The sequence below is a fragment of the Ambystoma mexicanum genome, chromosome 5q (assembly GCF_040938575.1).
Source record: "Ambystoma mexicanum isolate Mex_15411 chromosome 5q, UKY_AmexF1_1, whole genome shotgun sequence".
NCBI lineage: Eukaryota > Metazoa > Chordata > Amphibia > Caudata > Ambystomatidae > Ambystoma > Ambystoma mexicanum.
Window position 1 is genome coordinate 60,341,543 of NC_090933.1, and position 23,366 is coordinate 60,364,908.

The following is a 23,366-nucleotide window of genomic DNA, read 5'->3' on the forward strand; positions in this document are numbered from 1 at the left end:
AGGACTTTTACAGGGTGGCACACTTCCCCAAAGTGCTCGGTGCCATAGATTGCACCCATGTGGCCCTAAGTCCACCTAGGGCCACTGAGCACATCTACTGAAACCACAAGCACTGGCATTCCATCAATGTACAGGTGGTATGCGATGCAAAGGGAATCATCACCTCTGTCTATGCAAACTACCCTGGCTCCACCCATGACAGTTTCATATACAGAATGTCCGCCCTGAGCCGGGCCCTGGAAGCTGGGCAGCATGGTGACACACGGCTCCTAGGTGAGTACAAATGCCCGTGCACATACCCCAATAATCACAACCATTATCACCTCTCCAGGCGACAGTGCCTACCCTCTGAGCAACCACATGAGGACGCCAATCCGGAACCCCACCACACCACCCCAGGTAAGATACAACACGGCCCATTTTGCAACCAGGGCCATAGTGGAGCGCACATTCGGAGTGCTCAAGTCACGCTTCTGCTCCCCAACCACAGACACAGGCGCTGCCCATGGGAGGGGATAGGGCACGTGGCGAGGCAGCCCAGACCAAGCTTGTGGCCACATTTTTCACCTAAACTCCCACCCCTGCGGAGTGCACACATGCCTAGCACATACCAGGTGACAATCGATGACAAAGAGACGGTCAACTGTCACAACCTTACCACCCTGAGAATGTTGCCATGGAAGTGCCACATTGTGTGCATCCCTAGCTACTCAAACCAACCAATCCTGTGTGACCAAAAGGCACACATGCAAGGTGTGAATCACACAGACCATGAAAAACAGGCCATGACTATCACTGGTATGTCACCCAAACCCTCCCAAATCACAACATGACATGGCAAGCAATAGCAAAACACCAACACAGTACCAATAATGTACACATTGACATGAGAAAAATGTAAGGTGGCATCAGACAATGATGCCTGACATGGAATCAGATGAAATGACGGACCAACAACCTCCCACCCAAAATAAGTAATTCCCAAATGCATTCCAACTGTTGTAGTTGAAACATAACAATGAATGCCTGTTTACATGCACATTGTGCATTGAAAAATCAACACTGCAGAATCCGTGTGCTGTGTCCATCTCCTGCAACACACTGCTCATCACACAGCATAGTGACCAGCCATTGTGTGTGACGCACACCCTGAGCATCACATCAAAACGACAAACTACATCAAAAAGCAAATTACGCATGTACAGGATCCACAAATGGTCATAGATCATGTACTGCAGGGACACAGTGGGCCCCAGAAGGCAAACTGAGTGTACATGTGGACATGGAAGGGTGGTTGTACATGTTGTGGATCATAGTGCGAGTGTGTGTGTCAGTAGGGACATGCACTCAATACATGCATGTGCAATCAAGTGACCATCAGTGTCCTCTACACATCACATGTGAACATTGACCATGTGTACACCCCAGCATGTCAAACCACAACTATGCCCTCACACCTGAAAGGTAAACACAACACATGAACAGGCATTGATCAGCAGAATACATCATGTACATAGGATACCACAATTACAATGTCAGGGTGCCCATCACACTGTAGGGCAAGGCAACTGTCAACAGCAAAAAACCCCCCCTCCCTCACAAATCACCATGACCCACTGATCAACAGCGCCTGGGTTATGTAGTCTTCTTCCTTGAAGCCTACCTGGCCACAGGATCACCCTTCCCCTTTGTCTCCATCTTCCACCTTGCGTGTAAAAAGTGTACAGCACCCTCAGAGTCCACCTGAACATGCAAAAATACCAAATCAAAGATAACTCAAAGTAGGCAAACACACAAACCAGCAAAAAGCCTGCAGGCAGCAAAATACACCAGAAGAGTCTCAAGTAGATGACTTGAAGTAGGAGTACATCACAAAGCACAAGTACTAGCACAATGATGGAACAACCAAGGTAGCACAGTAAAACAATGTCACAACAGGATGTGTACCATGTTTGGTACATGATATACAATGATGCACCACGAACTGATGTGTACTGTCACAGCTCCTGTGTACAGGCGCAGGAGTGGCACGAACCAACCACCCCCACCGTGGTCTGGGTGCCTGCAAGGTCAACCTTACACAGGCCTCTGCGACCCTGGTGGGGAAGGAGGGTCAGGGATATGTAGTCGGGATAGGCATTGGTAATCTGGATAACCGCAAAGAGGGGCCGGAGAGGGGAGTAGGATTGACAAGGGAAAGTAGGGAATGCACAAAAATGTACTACTCACATTAACACATACACAATCAGACCAAACTTGTTCATCATGCACATAGTACCAAATTACTCAAATGGAACTCAAAGAGAAACTTATCTCTGGGGTGAGTGCTGGCCTCCTGCCTGCGCACTCTCATGTCCGGTAACAGGAGCAGTTCAATGCTGCAAAGAGAGCCACAGTTACTAATTTGTGTGTGCCTATAACACACAAACACACCACCATACATGCCCCAAAGTAACAAACTACTCTCCAAACTACTCTACAAAGAAACAATCTGGTGTGGTGCTTCGTACCCATACGTAACATTCACCCTGTGATGGTTCATACACAGTCAAAGCAGTAAGTCAGGCGCCGGGGGGTGTGTGGCAAATGGAAGACCAATGTGTCACGATTCATACAACATGCAATGTTCCCTGGGTAAGCAGCCAGACGCATATAGCAAGGTACGATTTCAAAACAAGTCGTGTTACACCATAACCAAAATAAAGTAGGTAGTGCATGTGTCAAATTCTACATGGAAACAAAATGCACTGCACACAGGTCTGTCCCTCGCTGTCTGTCCCTGTGAGCTGCTTCTTTCCATGTCTTGGAACGCTACATGGCTAATACAACTGCCTCAATGGACCATGGTCGACCGGAGTGTATGTGCCACTGCCCCTGCAGGTGCCCCAGACAACTTTCCCCATCAACTAGCCATTAGTCCACCAACGCATCTGAGCTGTATTGTGTGCTTCAACACCAATATTTGTCCAAGCTCATCGTCAGTGCAGCTACTAAGCATGCATGTGCAACTGGCCTGGTGGAAGGTTGGCTGCGCTGTGGCCCCCCTGTGCTGCTCACCTTGCCTGGAGTCCCTTGAAACACGTCAGCTTTTTTTGGATGTATGAGCGCAATCCCTGTGGCTCTGCTTACGCACACATGCGCATGTCAGCACCACCAAACGTGTCCAGCTTCCAGACGTCCAACGGGCCATGTCTGCAGGCAAAGGTGGTCTGGAGGCTCATCCCCCTGCAGAAAGTGCATGAAACACATGATTAATGCTTTGGAATCACCTGTGTGTGTCTCTTCAGGCATTTCATGACTGGACCATGTCAGAGACGTACATCAGAAATCACACCATCAGTGCGACTTTCACAGGCAAAGTGTGGTAAACACTATCTACAGCATGAATTGCAACAAGCACATGTACAGTAAAGTTAAGAATCATACCACACAATGTATAGCAATTAATGTACACATGAATCATGAAACCCCCCCATCTAGCAAAAGAAGAACAGTGGTCAATAACACCCCTATTATCCCCACTAGGGGTGTTAACACACGTAGGACAGCAGCGGACATGCCACAGATATGACAGTCCAAAGCCCTTGCGTAATAGGCTGTTACACCGAACCATCCTTGCGAGCCCATGGATAAGGGATGCAGGAGTGGCATATGTGAGTCAGGACCCCAAGCTGCAAACACATACACAAGACAAGCCTGAAGGGCCCAGCTGGAACAGACAGTGGATGCTTTCAAAAGCCACAAAGCACCACACCGTCACATGAAAGCACAATAGACAAGCAATTTTAAACTATATTAACTAATTACACTAACCATGAAAAACCTACATTACCTAATTAAACTACTATCAAATAGAAACTTAACTAACTAAAGTAAAAGAAAAATCAAAAATGGCCACATACGACCCAGGGGTGGGGAGGCATCCAGGAGGGGGGGGGGGGGTACAGGGTGCTGCTCTACACCCACATGCGATGTTGAGGAAAAAAAAACCTCCATGGGCTCAACACCTGCACAGCCCGACCTATGTGGGAGATACCTCGTCGTCCGAGTCGGGCTCTTCCTGGAAAGGGGGACGTGGCACAGGAGCCTGACCACGCCTAGCCGCAGCTTGCCCCTCGTTGGCAGCAAGTCTGCCGGACGGTTGAGTCTGGTTCTGTGCGGCGATGACACATATGTCTACATGCAGGACCTCACATGATACGCGTGCTTCCTCTTGCAAGGTAACACATGTAACACAGAGTTCCTCCTGCAAGGCCTGGCTGGACAACTGATGCACCTCCCGGGAAGCATTTAGCTCAGCCGAGATGGTACACTCAAGCTGCGCAAACCTCTCCTCTGACCGCTCCCTCTGGGACATCAGAAGGACACCCAGAGTGGGTCTGAGGGTAGCATACTCCTCCCTCAGGACCTCCATGTGTGCCTCTGCGTGAGCAGCAATTGCTCGACGCAAAGACACCATTTCAGCCTGGCGTGCCCTGTCTGAGGCTGCCATGCCCAGCCTGAGCGAGCGGGCCGTGGACCGTGCCGCCTGCTGCTGGAGAAGCACCTGCCTAGCAGGGGGGAGCACGGATTGGGCCACACGCTCCATGCTCACAGCAATGTTCTCCATTGCTGCCCCCTGGCGTTCAGAATTGGCAGTCATGTCTTGCTCCCACTCAGTATACTGCGGTTGCGCGCGGCGACCGCGTTGCTGCTCTTGACCCCCTGCGGGACCCAAGGACCGGGTGTCCTCGTTGTGTTGGCACCGCCCGTGGCTGCACGACTACATGCCCCCCGTCGACGTGATGGCCCAGGCACATCAGCGACTGGTGTGGAGGGTGACCCTGTGTCCCGATCCACCACAGGCGGAGGTTCCAAGACTGTCTGACCCCTCAATGCAGGTGTTGTGGACAGAGGAGTGCCCAAATCAGAATCACTCACCCCTGACATATGGACCTGATGCTCATCCAACTCGACATGGACGTCAGAGTGGTCATCAGGGCTGGACTCATTGCCAGCCAGAGACAAGATGGACTGTAGCACATGTGGGTTTTCGTGGCCTACCACCCCACGACCCTCACTTGTGCCGGGTTGCGGTAGTGATAACAACCCTGTGCCTGGCATGACAACACCATCCTCTGGCTCCATTGCGTCATCATCTGAAGAAGAGAGAAAAAAGGTCACTACACATGTTAGAAGCACACAACACACACACACACACACACACATAGACATCACACAGACACCAGACACATGAAGCAGACATGTCACACACAAAAGAGAACCTGCCATGCATGCTGGGTCAACTTGACATTGCTTCTGTGATTAGGCATGTAGAAGGGGTTATATTGCTCTAAAGTGGGTCGATGCAGTGCAGCACTTTTGTACGTTACTCACTATCCACATGTACAAGTACTTCATGATGTGTATCAGAAAATGTGACGGCAGTGCAAGGTCAACTTCAGCCATCACGTGCAACGTGCATGCAATGGGTAGCATAGCTACAAGCAAACCACCCCTCCCCCAAGTGCAAATGCAGGGATCCCTTGGTATCAAAAGGATGACCATAGACCTGTGTATTGACAGACAGTGTTGACTAGCATCACTTGCATCATGCAATTCAGGTGACAACACAGCAGATGATGATGGGACAGTAAGCAGGACACATGATGAAACCTCCGGAGTACACCCACGTGTGAAGAAGACACTACACCAGTTGGACAGAGTCATTGGCCATGAAACAGGCCGAGGCCTGTGAGCCACACAGACTGTCACACCCTAAACATGTTTGCGACGCAGGACTGAGCCACAGTGGCCATGGGAAGGCTGATGAAATGCCATGCCATGTAGGTCACCCTGGGCACGTACTACAATGATCATCCAGGCAAGGACACATAGGCAGTCCAAGTGAGACACCCTGCATCAAGTACAAAATATGTACCCCACAGCATATGTCTGGCAGATTGGCTGGTGGAAGTTAGCATCTATACAGGACGCATGAACAGGCAAGTACTCAACGGCAAAATTGAAGCAGACCAGTGCAAAGGTGGAATTGGGGTGCAGAGGGGGGGGTGGAGGGGCAAGGGAGCATGCCTATGTGGAGTACCCACATGCAGGCAGCGGACACATGCATGTCAGTCATGCTATGACATAGTCCCGGGGCTGAGAGCAAGGTCACCCCAGGCTACATGCAGAAGGTCCAGTGAGCTGGAACATGGACCGAAGGGGCATCCTGGTGACCAGCATGTAAGTAGGGTGCAATAGTGGTGATGCGGTCCCCGTCCGCTCCAAATGTCCACCATCCAGCAGAGCAGACATGCATCAATGAAGCATTGCATTACTTGCACATCAGAACCATGTACACGTGACATGTAGTGGCAGTCATGCACAACACATCACACAAGTAAAAGACACATGTCCTCAGCATACACGCAGCAACACTCACTGGACTGGGCATCAAAGTCCGGCATCTCTCCCACTCCTTCGACCGATTCAGGTGGTATGAACTCCGCAACGAGTGACTCGTGCGGAGTGAGGTCTTCCTCCTCAGGTGCAGGCCCACTGCCAGTCACCAGAGTCAAGTTGTAATTTGAGGCACGCTTAGCCTTAGCGCTGCGTTTGAGGTCATTCCAATGCTTTTTACACTCTTGCGCCGTGCGCACCTCATGGCCGAATGCACTCAAATGTTCCGCAACTTGCTTCCAGTGGGTATCACGGTGGGCAGCCGTAGTCTGACAATTAGGCCCCACTAGCATGTCACGGCTGTGGTCCCGCACGTAGTCCACGAGGAAGTCCAGTTCCTGGTTGCAGAAAGGCTTCTTCCTCGACATGCAGGAGGTCGTCACTGTGTGTGGGGTCCCAGCCTGTGCTGCAGGTGCAACCTTCCTCCTCTTGGATTGTGGCGCAGACCCTGGCTGGCAAATGCCACCCTGATCAGTATGGCCAGTGGCACCGGTGGATTGAGCCAAGGGAGTGGCAGGTGGAGGGATGACCAAAGGCCTGACTTGCGTCAGTGGCAGCTGGGTGCCCTCTAATGAACCCTGCGCAGCAACATCTACTGTGCCAGGGTCATTGACCGCGACTGTCCTGGTTGGCAGACTCACAACCGGGGTGTTGTTGGCTGCATCTGCCCCTGCACTTGCCAACACCCGGCTGGTCGGGGCAGCAGATTACTGCCCGAGGGACACGCGTCTCGGTCAGGGCAGCCCTGCGTGCACCTACGGTTTCCCTCCTGCCCTGTTGGAATCTTCCAAGGACTCTTCAAGTGTCAACGCAGCCTGCGCTGGCAGACCCTGAGCCTGGGTAGTGGTGTCCACAGCTGCACCTGCAGCTACCACTACCCTTGGGCCCGTGGCAGTCGATGAAACGGACTACCGGGTCACACAGGTGCCAGTGCCAGATGCAGAAGCTGCATCCACCGGAACCACAGGGGGTGGTGGCATGACTGCACAGACACATGGCACAACATTCCCCCTCTGTGGCCACGCTGGACACCCTGGAGTCCCCCTACTCCCTGGTCACCCCAGCCACGTCCCTGACCACGCCTGCCACGAGGAGGACGCCCAGCTGAGGTGCCCCTCACCTTTGGTGGCCTCCCAACCGTGGCACAGATGGAGTAGTGCCGGCACAGACGGAGGAGTGCCAATGGGAGGTGTACACCACAATTGTCGTGGGCAATTGGAGCGAAGGGGGTGGGATGCAAGATGTTAACAGCACCCCTGCACCTGCAAGGCTGTATGTGACCCCGGTGATGTAGTGACGGGTCACGCAACGCTTAGGCACCCCAAAACTGCAGTAAAACCGTGCACGCAACCCCTGTAGCCTACGTGCGTGGAATTAACCTCCCGCAGTACGCGGTGGCACCCAGTAACACGAAAAACGCATACGCGTGGGACACGCAGGCTACTATGACCTCGGAAATGGGTGCGATACACAGGGACACCCGCAGTGGGAAAAATAGCGTGCACGACTCACTGTCAGAATAGCGCGATGATGAAAAACACGCGTAGCCAATACCCCTGCCAAAAGAAGAGATACGTCCTTCATCCGCTGTGAAGTAGTGATGGCGCGCGAAACATGAAGTAGCAACACACACGTCGGTCTCCACGAAAGGCACGTACAGCAAACTGCTGGCCCCGCTCACCTTTAACCCGTGCTGAAGGAAACGGCCGCGTGCGTCACGTCACTTACGCACTTCGGTCCTTTCCTCGAATTACACGCATTCCCACACGGATGTGTGGTTTTTTCACATGCTGATCCACTATGCACCCCTGTTGTTGGAAACGCCTGCGCGCGTAACGTCACAGACGCGCTAAAGGCCTTTCCTCGAATTTCGCTCAGACGTGCAATTCTTTCACGTGCCAAATCACTCCGTATCAAGCTGGCCACGCAACAACACACAGAAGACCACAATCCTGCCCAGAAGGCCATATTCCTGCCCGCCATAGCCCCGAGCACGCTCCCACCTGCCATCTGCTGCTGCCTGCCTGCCTGCTGCCCACGTGCCCTGCTATTTGGTGCCTGCACGTCAGCCAGGGGTGCAGTTGCTGTGACCACCCCTGCTGGAACTGAAGACTCCCGACTGGGATACCATCGCTCCACAGCCCAGCCACAGGACCCAGTTGCACACCCACACCTGCCTCTGGGGTTGCCATGTCTACACCATCTGGCACCACTTGCAACCCCCAGCCAGAGAGGCAGAGGGCCACCAGCTTCAGTGCCAGTGAAGTTGGTGTCCTGGTGGAGCATGTCCTGGGGCAGTATGATGCCCTCTTTGGAAGTTTGCGCCGACAATGAAGGACGGAAGAGGATCTGGATGGACATCGTGACTGCCATCAACGCGGAGGAGGTGGCAGTCCGCGACATTCAACACGTCCGAAAGCGCTGGGAGGACTTCAGGTCCAGGACCCTCAGCAAGGCCCAGCGCCTGTTGAAGCCAGCGGATGGCAAGGGGTGCGGGGTCCGCCTTACCACCATCCAAATAAGGGTCCTGGAACGTATACACCCAGCGCTCCACATCCAGGTCCTTGAAAGGCAGACCCGTCTGGAGTCAAGCGGTAAGTGTACATGCCTACTAATTGTACGCTGTGCGTGGGGTGCCAGGAGTGTGCAGGTTCAACATATGTCTTTGTAGGGCCATGTATGGATGCGTATGTACAGGGACGTGAACCAGCCACATGTGATTCCTCTCATGTGTGAGACACATCGATGGTGTATGTGTTGGCAAGCATGCTGGGCAAAGGCATGGTTGTGGTGTCACACATGGATGTAGGTTCCTGCTGCATGTATCTGCACTGTGTACATGTGCATGTGTGTGTATGTGACAAGTGTGCAACTGTCATGCAACATGGATGCATGTGACACTGACATGTAGAAGGCTGAATGCGAGATGTGATATGGATGGCGATCTTATCACTGCGACAGTTGGTGGAGATGTACACATGCATGTAAGTCTGGTGACCTGTGTGCGTGTTGTGCACTCCCCGTGTTTCATGTGACGTCAGGCTTACCTTCGGCTGCTCATGCTGTTGTTTGTGTATGGACGGTGCTGCCTGGTGCACGATTCCTGTTGATTTGCTCACGTGTGTGAGTTGAAATGACGTGTGTTGGGGAGTGTGATGCCATGTCTGTCGTTTTACACTGCCACTCATGCACTACTGTCATGTGTGTATCAGTCCATTGTACAGTGCCCTGATGCCGGTCTTCTATCTCTCCCTGTCTGCAGCGTCAACTGATGAAGAGGGCGGAGAGAGTGCTGTGGAGAAAAGCGGCAGGGATCGCACCACCAGCCGGAGACGCAAGGCCCGGCTCCCCTCCCAGGTTGTCATCTCGTCGGGGAGTGAGGAGTCTGGTGCCGTGTCCCAGGCCGCAGCTTCCGAGGGTATGTCCAAGAGGCGGAAGTGGACTCCTTGGCAGCAGAAGGGGCAGTTGAGACCCCACAGGGTCCGACGGAGGAAGATGGCATGGAGTCATCCAGGTTGGTGGGGGGTTTGGTGGAGGAGGAGGCCGTGGAAGGGACACACACGGGGTCTGGAGGTGGGGATTCCACTGGTGCTAGTGGTGCAGTGCAGGGGCAGGGACAGGAGGCAGCACAGGCTGCCGCAGAGGTGCCTGTGTGTAATCCTGTCGCCGATCCTGTGACTGCATCATCCTGCACCAGCAGCGATGCCTACGTCCAGACCCGTTTTCAGGGAGGGGATGAGCGCACAACAACTGGCCTTCCTCTCCCTGCGGGCGTGGCAATCCAGGACCGGGTTGAGCCTGTCCTGGCTGGGATGGCGTTGCATCAACGGGGCATGCGAGGTGACCTGCAGTGTTTTCGTGAAGACACTGCACGTCATCTCGGATGCCTCGTTGACCGCGTTGACCTACTGGGTCAGCTCACCAGGGCTGGATTCCTTCGTATGCTGGACCTTATTCCGACCCTCTCCTCACCTGAACCCCTATGTGCCAGTCGTTCTCCATGCCATCTTCCCACCCATGTATCACCTGGGTACCCTGTGGAGCTGCCTCTGACCCTGTGGCCAGGCTGGTGGAGGACACATCCCTGCCACAGTCGGGAGTCAGACATCCAGCAGCGTAGGCCACCACAACAACTGCACCCCAGCCAGAGGAGGACGTGCAGGCAGCAAGAGCCAGGGCACAGGCACAGCAGCAGCAGCAACAAGGTGGGAGCCATGATGGCTCGGGCCTTCAACATCCGAGAGGCAGGCATCGGCCAGAGGGCAGGAGGACCCAGGATTGGAGGTGTCTTCCGTGTGGCAGCGGTTGGGCCAGGCCATAGATGCGGAGCGGCGGCGGGCGTAAGAGGCACGGCTCACAATGGTCAGGGCGGAGAACTCCATGCGGAGGGCACTGAGGCGGGCCGAGAGCCTCGAGGCAATTGGCAGGGAGTTGGAGGTCAACATGGCATCGTCCCTGCGAACCCTCAGCCATGGAAGAGGACCGCCTCCAGGACATTCAGCAGGAGTTCGATGATGCCCTGGCCTGGGACATCGGAAAGTGAGCCGTCGGACTAGCCTGCCGCCATTGTAAATAGTTTTTAGTGTTAGGTTTCCTTTTCATTATCATTTCTTTTGGGGTGATTGGACTATGCCCCACACTTTTGTATATAGGTCTTTTCTTAGGTAGTTTTTTAGATAGGTTTCATTTCTTTCGTTGGGCTCATGGACCCTTTCAAAATTGATTGTACGTAGTTGGACTTTGGATTTATGTGTGCATTTTCTTTGAATTTCACCATGGGGCAATGGATTTTCATTTTTACGTTTCCTTTGGATTTGTTTTGGTGGACAATGATTTTGGACCATTTTTCTTCTGGATTTATTTGGATTGCATCTACATTTCATTTTTCACATTTTTGGACATACATGCATTTCATTTCATTTTTGTATTATTTTTTTGACTTTCATTTCATTACATTGATTTAGTTAATAATTCCATGTGTGGGATTCGCTCATTGGGTTCATGCATGTCAAATTGTGGTTTTGCACAGTGTGTGTGTGTGTGAGATCGACATGTGTTGATGTACATGGTTGACTTTTGATTTGTGTCGTGACATAGGCATGTCGGTGTGTGGTGGATTGGTGAAATCATTGCATGTCAATGCTGGGTGGATGGGGTGCTGGGGGACATGAGTCGGGACCTTCTGGCAGGTGCCCCTCAATGCTGGGTGGATGGGGTGCTGGGGGACATGAGTCGGGGCATGCTGGTAGGTGCCCCTCAATGCTGGGTGGATGGGGGTGCTGGGAGACATGGGTCGGGGCCTGCTGGCAGGTGCCCCTCAATGCTGGGTGGATGGGGTGCTGGGGGACATGAGTCGAGGCCTGCTGGCAGGTGCCCCTCAATGCTGGGTGGATGGGGGTTCTGGGGGACATGAGTCGGGGCCTGCTGGCAGGTGCCCCTCAATGCTGGGTGGATGGGGGTGCTGGGGGAAATGAGTCTGGGCCTGCTGGCAGGTGCCCCTCAATGCTGGGTGGATGGGGGTGCTGGGGGACATATGTCAGTGCTCACTTGTGCATGGTGACATGTGGGCTGCCTGGGGGGCTTCAGAAGGGTGGATGGGCTGCCTGTGGGGCATGGCCAGGGGTGCAGTGTGTACCCCTGTGTTGGGGTCTGACTGCAGGCCCTGGGGAGGGGGGAGAGGGCACACCTGGGAGGACACACACTGCCAATTCGTTGGGGCACCCCCGAAATACACGTACCCCGCTCGCAGAGGGCCAATCGCACCCCCAGAAATACACGTACAACTTCCCATGCACCCCCGAAATACACGTACCCTGCTCGCACAGGGCCAATCGCGTGTGAAACTTCCCGCGCACCCCAGAAATACACGTACCCCGCTCGCACAGGGCCAATCGCGTGTGAAACTTCCCACGCAGCCTAGAAATACACGTACCCCCGCTCGCATGGGGCCAATCGCGTGTGAAACATCCCGCGCACCCCGGAAATACACGTACCCTGCTTGCACAGGGCCTATCGCGTGTGAATCTTCCCGCGCACCCCAGAAATACACGTACCCCGCTCGCACAGGGCCAATCGCGTGTAAAACTTCCAGCGCACCCCAGAAATACACGTACCCCGCTCGCAGAGGGCCAATCGAGTGTGAAACTTCCCGCGCACCCCAGAAATACACGTACCCCACTCGCAGGGGGCCAATCGCATGTGAAACTTCCCGCGCACCCTGGAAATACACGTACCCCGCTCGCACAGGGCCAACCGTGTGTGAAACTTCCCGCGCACCCCCGAAATACACGTACCCCGCTCGCAGGGGGCCAATCGCATGTGAAACTTCCCGCGCACCCCGAAAATACATGTACCCCGCTCGCACAGGGCCAATTACATTTGAAACTTCCTGCGCACCCTCGAAATACACGTACCCCGCTCGCACAGTGCCAATCGCGTGTGAAACTTCCCACGCACCCCAGAAATACACGTACCCGCTTGCACAGGGCAAATCGCGTGTGAAACTTCCCGCGCACCCCGGAAATACACGTACCCGCTCGCAGAGGGCCAATCGCGTGTGAAACTTCCCGCGCACCCCGGAAATACACGTACCTCGCTCGCACAGGGCCAATCGCGTGTAATACTTCCCACACAGCGCAGTACGTGTATTCGGAGGGGTGCGCAGGGATTTTTACAGACTTTTTCGTGGTTGGGGGGCTGTATGCTGGTCCACTGGCCTGTGGGCTATGTACTGGATTTGTGCGCTGTTCATGGCACACGGGGAGGGGTTGGGGGCGTAAATGGTGCTGCTGCAGGGTCGCTGCGCCACTCTGCGCCACTGCTGGTTTAGGATGTTAAAATCCATGAATACGCGGAGCGCGGAAATGGATTTTGGCGCACGCGGCTTGCGCAGACTGCCGCACGTGCACACTATGCACTTGCCGCGTGCGCCACTTGTGCGCTGAATTCTATGAATTACCCCCATAGAATCTATACAATGCCCACTTCTAGGTGTCGGTAACATGGCATGCAATTCTTACAGGAAGAAGTAAATGCTATTATGATTGCTACTATTGATGAACATGATGTGGCTGTGCCTTGGTGCACTGTCCAGATTGCTGGTCACGATTTGCGCATAATGGCGGATTTAGGATCAAAGTACACAGTAGTTGGCTTGAATACATTTGAAAATTTAGGGTGAAAGATGTCTGACCTACAAGCCTCTGACATTAGTCCTAAAGGTTATGGGGGTTTTCCAATAAGAATCATACATTGTGGAGATTGGATTTAAGGGCAGAGATACCCGGGGCAGAATGTATGTGGCAGACAACAGGGTGTCTCTGCTGAGTTGGTGACATCAGAAATCATTGAGCATTATACTTGACCCGAATGCAAGTGAACCAGTGATGCTGGTGGAGGGAGATTTGTGCAGTGAGTTTAAAAAGGTTTTCAGTGACAAGATTGGTTGTTTGAAATGATTTCAGCACAAGATCATTTTAAAAAGAGATGCAATAGCAGTTGCCCATAAAGTAAGGCCTGTGCCCCTAATGCTTAAGGACAAACTCAAAGCTGAATTAGATAAGCTATGCCAAGTTAATGTAATTGAACCTATTGAATCGGCTGAGTGAGTCTCCCCGGCGGTCATAGCAAGAAAACCAGATGGAGAGATTTGCATGTGTTTTGATTTGCGCTCTTTGAACAATAGCATATGGGTTGACTGGGACGCTCTTCCAAGAGTGCAAGAAATTCTAATGTTCTTAGATGGGGCAAGGTACTTCACGACTATAGATCTCTCCAGTGCATATCATCAGATAAAGTTGCATCCAGAGTCAAAGGTTCTCACATTGCCTGTGACTCCGTTCAGAGCATATAGGTTCAGGAGAATGCCTTTTGGTTTGGCCTTTGCAGCCACCGTATTTCAATGTATGATGCCATTTCTGTTTGGTGGTATGGAGAACGTGAGATGTTTCCAAGTTGATATCCTGATCTTGACATCAGGAGCAGATCAGCATGATGCATGTGTAAGGAAGGTGCTGTCTGTACTTCAGAAGGCGGGGTTGACAGTTAAAAAAGACAAGTGTAGGTTCAAAGTGAAAGCAGTATCTTACTTAGGGCACGTTATCAAATCAAGAGGGATTCAAACCCAGCACCATTCTGGTAGAAGCAATAGTAAAATCTCCCGCACCCCATGACCAAGACAACTCGAGAGCATTTCATCAGTTATCTGAGTATTATTCTAAGTTTGTAGAGAAGTTTGCCACTTTGAGTGGCCTGCTGAGGGACTTAGTGAAGAAAAACTTTGCTTTTACATAGTCTGAATGTCATGATGAAGCCTTTGAAAGAATAAAGAAAGGTGTTCTTCACGCCCCGACGCAGGGGATGTTTGAACTGTGTAAGAACACTGTGCTAACAACTGATGCTAGTGCAGTAGGACTGGGAGCTGTGCTTACCCAAGTAAAAGAGGGACAAGATGTGGTAGTGGCATTTCCCCCTAGATCCCTGCAAGGAGCAGAAAGAAACTATATGCCCATTAGCATGCTAACAGAGGCATTAGCTTGCTAATGGGCAGTAAATCATTTGAAATATTTCCTTTGGAGTATACAATTTTTGTTAAAGACAGACCACAAATCTTTAGTGCATGCCTTGATAGAGCACAATAGTGGTGGTTTGCCTACTAATATCATTTTAAAATAGTATATAGCCCTGGGTTGACTAAATTTGTTGCAGATTGTTTGTCCAGGTTGCCAATTGAGGGGGTACATGAGCTGCCTTTTGAGCAAGAAGCAGTAGTTGCACTCTCTTTGTTGAGCGGAGCGGGTGTGAGCAGTCGCCGTTAGCCGTGCCCAGCCTGCAGGTTAAACACCTGCACGGCCCCTGTGGGCCTCCAGTGAGTGTTTTTGGGTGATTTTTGTTTTTCAATTGTATTATCTGGCCCGCGCTCTGAGCGATTGTTCTCTCCCCTCCCCCTGCAGCCACTTCCTGGTCCTCCCTCCCTCCTGCCTACCTGTACGCCCGCCTCCCCTCTGATTGGTGCCGTCGGTTGTCCCTCCAGGAATACTCAACGGCTGCTCTCCCCGCTCGCTTCTTTGTTGAGCAGAGTGGGTGTGAGCAGTCGCCGTTAGCCGTGCCCAGCTTGCATGTTAAACCCCTGTACGGCCCCCGTGGGCCTCCAGTGAGTGTTTTTAGGTGATTTTTGTTTTTCAATTGTATTATCTGGCCCGCGCTCCGAGCGCTTGATCGCCCCCCTCCCCACTCCCTCTGCAGCCACTTCCTGGTACTCCCTCCCGCCCACATTCCCCCTTCCCCCCTTCCTATTGGGTGCCTTCCGGGTTTAAATGACCCTCCTGGGCAGCCCCCCTGCCCGGCAGCACCCTCAGCTAAGGGCCCCTTAGGCAAAGGGCGGCTCCCACTGCTGCGGCTCCTGTTGTGTCTGCAGGTGTCCGCTGGGGACTCCTGGCACCAGCCCTCTCCCTTCGACCTCCTGCTCGCCCCTCCTCCTGCCCACTAGCTGTTAACCTCTGCTGTTCTTCATGCACAAATCCGCCCGACTTAGTACCGCATTGTTGAAACCTAGGCCTTTTCTCCCCCTCTAGGATTCTCAAATTTATGTATGTCTTCTTTCCTGTCTTGAATGTCCTGTGCCTTTATTACGCTCACCTCCTTAGTGCCATCGTCTTGTCCCACTCTCCTGCGCACTTGCCTCTCGCTGTCTTGTCTGTCTACCCCCTAGACCCCCTTCCCCTGCAACCTACTCTATGGTGCTCTCTGTCTCCCCTATCTTTTCAAACTGCTTCTCTATTGACTATCCTGCTCTCCTCACTAAGTCTGGTAGGAAAAAGTTTAAAAAGGACAACCTGGTCTCCAACCCAGGCCTCCCTATCTCCGACACCTACATCAGTGCCTCCTCCAAGGAAACTCTCACCGACATCTTCTTTGTCGTTCCTTCACCAGATCTATGGACCCCTCGTATGGTCTCTGTTCTCTCTCCTTTCTCCTCTTCTCCCATTAATGGTGGTACCCGTTGGGACGCCCTCCTGGCCTCCTTCCTATCCTCTAAGGTCATCATTAATGTCTACTCTAATGGGACCGTCTTGGTCCAAGGCCCTCAGGCCAACCTTCATCTCTTTGATAGACGCTTTCCGTGCCTCATCAACTTCCTTTCTCCTCCTGCTGTCCCCTCCTCCCTTTCCTTGGCTACCTTCCCTTCCTCCTCCCTCTCTGCCACCTCTCGGGCGCTCTCTACACTTCCGCAGGGCGTACCTCTGATCTGTACCCCTCCCCGGAAGTCCTTCAAGGTGGGCAACCTTCTCCACATTGCCACTCTTAACTCCCGCTCCGCTGTCAAACACTCCTCTGATATCTGCCGCCTTCTTGAAGAACTTGACCTCGATGTCCTCGGTCTCACTGAGACATGGTTTACGGCCAGCTCTGTCACCAGCTTTGACACGCTCCTACCTGATGGCTACAAGATCCTCTTTGAGCCCAGGCCCAATCGCTCTGGGGGTGGGGTAGCCCTCATCTTCCCTGAGTGGATTCCTGCCTCTGTCATCCCTACGCAGGCCTACTCCTCTTTTGAATGCCTCATCTGCAGGCTCTCTCTTTCGCCTAGCCACTCCCTCGCTGTGGCTACTATCTATCGGCCACCTGGTCGGGTTTCTTCCTTCCTCTCTGGGTGGGTGGACCTCTCCTCCTCACTCCTGGCCTCAACTACTCAACTCCTCCTTCTACCTGGATGCCTCCTGTCCCCCCTCTGAACTCTTTCTCTACCTCTGCGACTCTCTCTCACTCACCATTCTCCCCTCTGGCCCGACTCATTCTGCAGGGCACACTCTTGATGTACTGATCTCTTCAGACCTTCCCCTCTCTGTCCCTCTCTCCACTCCTCTCTCCTGGAGTGACCACTTTCTCCTATCCTCCCACCTCACCCTCCCTACCCCGCAGGCCAAGCCACCTCCGTCACTGCCACCCACCTTCTCGGTCACCCGACCCATGAAGCATGTGTCAGTTGAGGCTTTCGCCGCCACCTTCTCACCCCCTCCTCCCCCCCTGGCTGACTCTCACCCTGACACAGCCCTTACCATACTCCACTCTTCTATATGTGATCCTCTCATCCTTGCCCCTGTCATGAGAATCCGTCTGAAGCCCAAAGCCAAGTGTAACTCCTGGTATGACTCAGACCTCGTCACCCTTAAATGCAAGTGTAGGGTTGCCGAGAGTAAATGGCGTGCTTCAGGTTCATCCTCTGACAAACTGGCATGCCGCCTGCTGCAAAGGCAATACCGGCTCTCCGTCCTCACCAAGAAGGGAGCCCATATCCAAGCGCGCGTCTCTGCGGCATCTAACAACTCGGCTGAACTCTTTAAAATCTGCAAGGAACTGGCCAATCCTGCCGCAGTCTCTACCTCTCCTGTCCCTTCCCAGGCCCTCTGCACTGCACTGGCTTTTCACTTCATTTCAAAAACTCAGGACATCCTGTCCTCACTCTCCCTCTCTCACCCCCCTCCCGCTATTCCCTGCTCTTCCTCCGGCCCTTCTGCAGCCACCCCTCCTCCCTCCTTCTCTGCCTTTCCCCTTTTCTCTCCAGACGAGGTTTCTAGACAAGTCCTATCTTTGAAAGCCTTGTCGAAACAGGTTCACCCCTGTTCCTCCAAAACTATCAAGGATCACATAGACTCCCTGGCGCCTTCCCTGGCAGATTTCTGCAATCACTCCTTCGCCACTGGAGTCTTCCCTTCCCCCCTGAAGCACTCCCTTGTGCACCCTCTTCTTAAGAAACCCTCTGCCGACCCCTCCTGCCCGGCTAACTATCGCCCAATCTCCATCACTCCCTTCCTGAGCAAGCTCCTGGAGAAACTGGCCATCTCCCAGCTCAATCTCCACACTGAATCTGTTGGTTAACTTCATGACCATCAGTCTGGCTTAAGAGCTGCCAGAAGCACAGAAACTGCTCTCCTGAACATCTGGGAAGACCTGCTCACCAACCTCGACTCTAACACCCCTTGCGTTCTTATCTTGCTTGATCTCTCTTCTGCCTTTGACACTGTCAACCATGCCATCCTTCTCAACCGTCTCCGTGATAACCTGGGTATCACTGGTTAGTCTCTGGCGTGGCTGACTTCTTTCCTCTCCGACCGACCATCACAGGTACAACTTGGGTCCTTCCTCTCTGACATCCTTTTCTGTACCTGTGGTGTCCCCCAGGGATCGAACCTCTCTCCCTGGCTGTTCAACCAATACCTGGCACTCCTTGCCCACCGCATTTGCGCTCTCTGTCCCAACTTTCAGTGCTATGCGGATGATACCCAGCTCATTTTCAGGCTACCCTCGGCCTCCTCCTCTCTTTCCCTCATCTCTGACTGTCTGTCTGCCATCCAGGAATGGTGTGCCGCCAACGACCTCTGCCTTAATGCTAGTAAGACTGAGATTCTACTCATCGGCACACCCACTCCCTCCTTCCCTGCAGCTCTCTGGCCGGCCTCTCTTGGCCCTCCTCCCACTCCCACCTGCAAGGCTAAAAACCTCGGGGTCATTTTCGACTCTGCACTCTCCTTCTCCCCTCACATCTCTGACGTCTCTAAGCAGTCCCACTACCAGCTGCACCTCCTTAGAGGTATTCTTCCTTTCCTCTCCTTCCCCCAGAAGCTGTCTCCAGAGCCCTGGTCCTCTCCAAGCTGGACTACTGTAACAGCCTCTATCTAAATCTGCCTGCCTCTACTCTCCGCCCTCTGCAACTTATCCAGAACAGGACTGCAAGACGTGTTCTTGGCCTCAAGCCCAGGGATCGTATCTCTCCAGGACTGAAATCTCTGCACTGGCTCCCAGTGGCTGCGAGGATTAAGTTGAAAACCCTCTGCATTGTACACAAGGCCTTCTGGGGTCTGGGACCGAAATACCGTCAACTCGCTCTTCCTAAATATCTCCCTTCTCGAGCTCTTCGCTCATCTGCCTCCAACTCTGCTAGGGTCAGTCGCTTCTCCAAGCAACGAGTTGGTGGCAGATCACTCTCTTCAGTAGGGGCCTCTCTCTGGAACAGCCTTCCTGTGTCCCTGAAACTTGAGGAGAACCATCTCCGGTCCCGGAAACACCTCAAAACCTTCCTCTTTGCTTCTGCTTTCTCTCCTCCCCTCCCTTGCTGAATTGCTGACCGAAATTGCACTGGTTACCTGGCCACCCTTTTTTATCTCTGGTCCAGGCCCCGTCAATTACCCACCTGCACTGCCTCTCTGGCCAGTGGTTGAAGTGTACAAAAAGAAGTAGTGGAACTATGTTCCCTGCTGGCTTGAACCCACTCTCCACAAACCCCATCGGCATGCCCCTACCACGGACAATACAATCCCCCAAACACTTACACCTGCTGTTTAAGGGAACATTCAGTGCAGTGCACTGAAATTGCAAGCTGCAATGTCTTCCTACACTTTTATTTTAAAACTAAACCATTCCGGAACGGTTTCTTTTTAAAATAAAAGTATAGGAGCTTTAAAACGTAATTTTAAAAAGTAGATGAGCACCACTCCTGCTCACTTCGACCACTGTCCCTGGCATCCCCCGCACTTGGGGACCGTTTTTCTGTATCCCTTCAGTCCCCTTATTAGCACTTACGTCTGCACTTGCCACTAGCTGGCTGTTTATGTGTCATATTTATTCCACTTCCCATGTACTGCACTTCCCCTCTCCCTTCCCCCTGCGCACTTTTCCTCCCCCCCCCCTTCCCATGCACTTGCGCTATCTGAATGACACCTGGCCTAGTAGGATCGTCGTTTGTTCTCCCTTTGTCCCCCTCCTTGCCTCGTCGCGCCTTGAAACACTTGTGTATAGGCGCGTTATAAATGCCATATCATATCACACATTACTTAAAGCAGTTTTGGACCCAACAACGTGGCGAGAGGAATGTGCAGTAGATGGAGAATGGAACAGGGTCTGTAGGTTGTTGTACAGAGATTTAATTGTGTGGTGAAGGGGACACTACAGCTGGCCTACATGTCCCAATTGGATGTTGCAAGGGCAGTGAGGGATATGGAGTGGGCATACCGAACCACGCCTCATTCATCCACTGGGGCCTCGCCATTTGTGTCCCTAAAGGAACGGAGACCTATCTGCGAGTTGGCTCCAGAGTGGTTGGGCACGTCAGTCCCATTAAAAGTAAACACAGAAGAACTTATTCACAGAGCGGAAGTGTGTCAGGAGAGATATAAGAAATAGTTTGATGTCAGGAGACGTACTCGCTTGGAATTGTTTCAGGTAGGAGACCTAGTGAAAATAAAAAATTCCAGGAGAAGGGTGAAGAATATTCTGCAGTTTTCAAGTCATAAAATAGTCATAAAATAATTCGTAGGGTACTGGGTACAGTGGTGATATTGGAAGATGGAACAAAGTGGAGTGTGAGAGAGCTGGTCAAGTGTTACGAAGCAGAGAGTGTGGCGGTGGAGTTGCAAATAATGTGTGGGTTGCGGAGTGTGGTGCCAGTGGCACCGAAGCGGTGGATCAAAGGATGTGAGAGAAGAGATCCGAGAGACAATTTTAGATGGGTAGTCTCATTGGAATTGAGAACCAATGCAGCTGGCATTGACGCTACCCCCGCTGTCTCAGGAGGAAGCTTGAATCAAGATCTGCAAATGATGGTCCATTAGACAGGCAGGAGCCCGTTCTGGGTGGAGCCAAGGAACCAAGAACATGGAAGACTCTACCGTACAGAGACAGTGTACTGGGGAAAAGGTAGAAGAAACTTGGAAAAGCTTCATTCAGGGTGAGACGGATCCCTAGATAACTGAAAGATGATGTGTTAAGTTTATTATCTTATTGGGGAGGTGTGTTGTGGTCTGGACTGCAGTGCGGGCTGAGATATCAGCACACGCTGCAGTCAGCTGATGGCTCTACTGTCATGCTTGTGACAGCTGTGTGTGCATCCTTTGAATTGCACATGCGGCTTTTATGAGCGTGCAGGCAGAATCGTTCGGGTTTGTCTCTGAGCAGTCAAAAAAGATCTGCCTCAACTTTCCCACGACCTGGGCAAAAGTGATTAGATTGCCAACCTGATGAGTGATAATCAGGATTAACGCCTTTGCCCTGAGAAAACTCTGACCTGCCCCTTACCCATCTTCTCCAAGGCCAGAGAGGGTGCATGCTGGGTTGCTTACCAGGAAACAAACACTTCCATCAAATTACCCTGCAAGTACACAATACCTAATTTCACAACAAGTCTGCCAAATATGTTTCATTTTAAGCAGGGCCGTTGGTGTGGGGAAGAGTGTTCATGAAGTACTTACTAGTGACTCAAGTGGGCAGTGAGATCCCACTTCAATATCGCCAGCATGAGTTGACCACTCAAAATCACTTGGCTCTAGCGCTTTACATGGGGAGGTATCCGAGTTCATTCATGTTTATAGTTTTGGGCATATTGATCTCTTAATGCATACAATTGTGAGCATTGTGAGTGATGCCCCTCTGTACACAGCCTCTCGATGTATGAAAGCAACAACTAACAATGTTGCCCCTGTTCAGCACAGATATTATCCCAATATTTGCGGATAAAGGTTAAAAACTGAAATCTTTCTACCGTACAAAGGTGGTAACCAAATTTCTGCCTTTTTGTAATGGCTGGAACAACTTTCTCCAGGGTCTAAGGTCTTGTTACTTTAACCTACTAGCACCAAACTTCCTCAGGGGTCCTCATACTATCATACCTTGCCCTTAAAAGCCACATCTGCCTACCTCTGTCACTTTCACATTCTAGTCACAATCTTGCCTTTCTTACCTTTTTAATGAGTCAGACAAGCAAAATATAGAGAGGGGAATTACAACTCACCGATGTGAAAGTAGCCATGGGACAGCCAACTCGCTGCCTGCAATGATGCACTGCCTGTTCAGCGACACAAATCCTCTGTCCCAGTAAACGAGCCCTGCAGTACAACTCTTACTAGTTATATACTAATTACCAGACGTCACTAACTGCTGAAATGCCATTAGATGTGATGAAAACGAATATAGATTTTCCTGTCCTTTCGATTGAAGTCTCATTGAAAAAGCATTTGTGCATACGACCGTACTGGGTCAACTAACAAAGGCAGACACAGACACGTCGATAAACAAAGGAAGCACTGATCCATTCTCAATGAGAAACCAAAAACAATGTGACAGGAGACGTTGCCCCTCGTTCTTCAACATCACTGATTAAAATGTCACTAAACTCTCCAATTCATGTACATACGCATACGAAAGGAGTCAATATGATATTCACTTTCTAATCCTTTCCACTTGCAGTTTCAGTCTGGCAAGAGTGCTTTAGAGTTTTGGCTAAGCTTTAGAAGGTACATAGATAGAGATGAGTGCTGTGCCAGTCAGACGCTCAGTGATGCAGAACGGCCTACGCCTTCAGTTCTTGCATTACTGTGTTGGCCATGTTGTGAAAGTTATTTCCACCAGTCTCCCATTGCCACCCCAATGCTTCCCTCACCGCATCCTTGCAGCAAAGCTGCTGCTTCTGAACATTTTGTTGATTAAAATTATGCAGCACCTTCAATCCTGACAGTATTAATAAAGAGGTCTTTATCAGTTTGGTAAAAGGATGAGGGGACAGGGGGAGGGAGTACTGGAAACAAAAGTAGGACTACAGAATTGCCAGACATCCAACACTGTTGTCTTGTTTACACTGCCTTTTCTTGTTCTGTGTGTGTCTCCTCTAAGTTCGAGTATCAGAAGTGGCTGGTGCCCGCACATGTGTCTTTTGTGGGTGCAGGAGTCTACTGACTTTGCCAATGCATGTGTGGGGTATCTGGCTTTCCCTTCTCCTCACTTAGTATCTAAGTGCCTGTGTCTGTGATGTCAGTGACGTCAGTGTGTGGCAGAATGTCTCCACTGTGATGTCATCCTTCAGATGGTGTCACTTCTCCCCAGGAGAGAATCCCTTCCCATGAGGCTAGGGAGGTGAGGCCACTCACCAATAGTTCCCC

General features: G+C 52.0%; 1 protein-coding gene and 2 long non-coding RNA genes across 5 annotated transcripts in view; 1 reads left to right on the top strand and 2 right to left on the bottom strand.

The window, feature by feature from the left end:
• Positions 1–23,366, top strand: part of LOC138497207 (uncharacterized) — a 795,999-nt gene that overhangs the window by 333,886 nt on the left and 438,747 nt on the right. The window lies entirely within an intron of this gene.
• Positions 1–23,366, bottom strand: part of C5QH18orf21 (chromosome 5q C18orf21 homolog) — a 224,792-nt gene that overhangs the window by 61,429 nt on the left and 139,997 nt on the right. The window lies entirely within an intron of this gene.
• LOC138497208 (uncharacterized) lies at positions 1,670–22,306 on the bottom strand. Its single transcript, XR_011278541.1, has 3 exons — positions 22,223–22,306; positions 3,058–3,225; positions 1,670–2,378 (listed from the first exon to the last, which is right to left on the bottom strand). It is a non-coding gene; the product is annotated as an uncharacterized lncRNA (long non-coding RNA).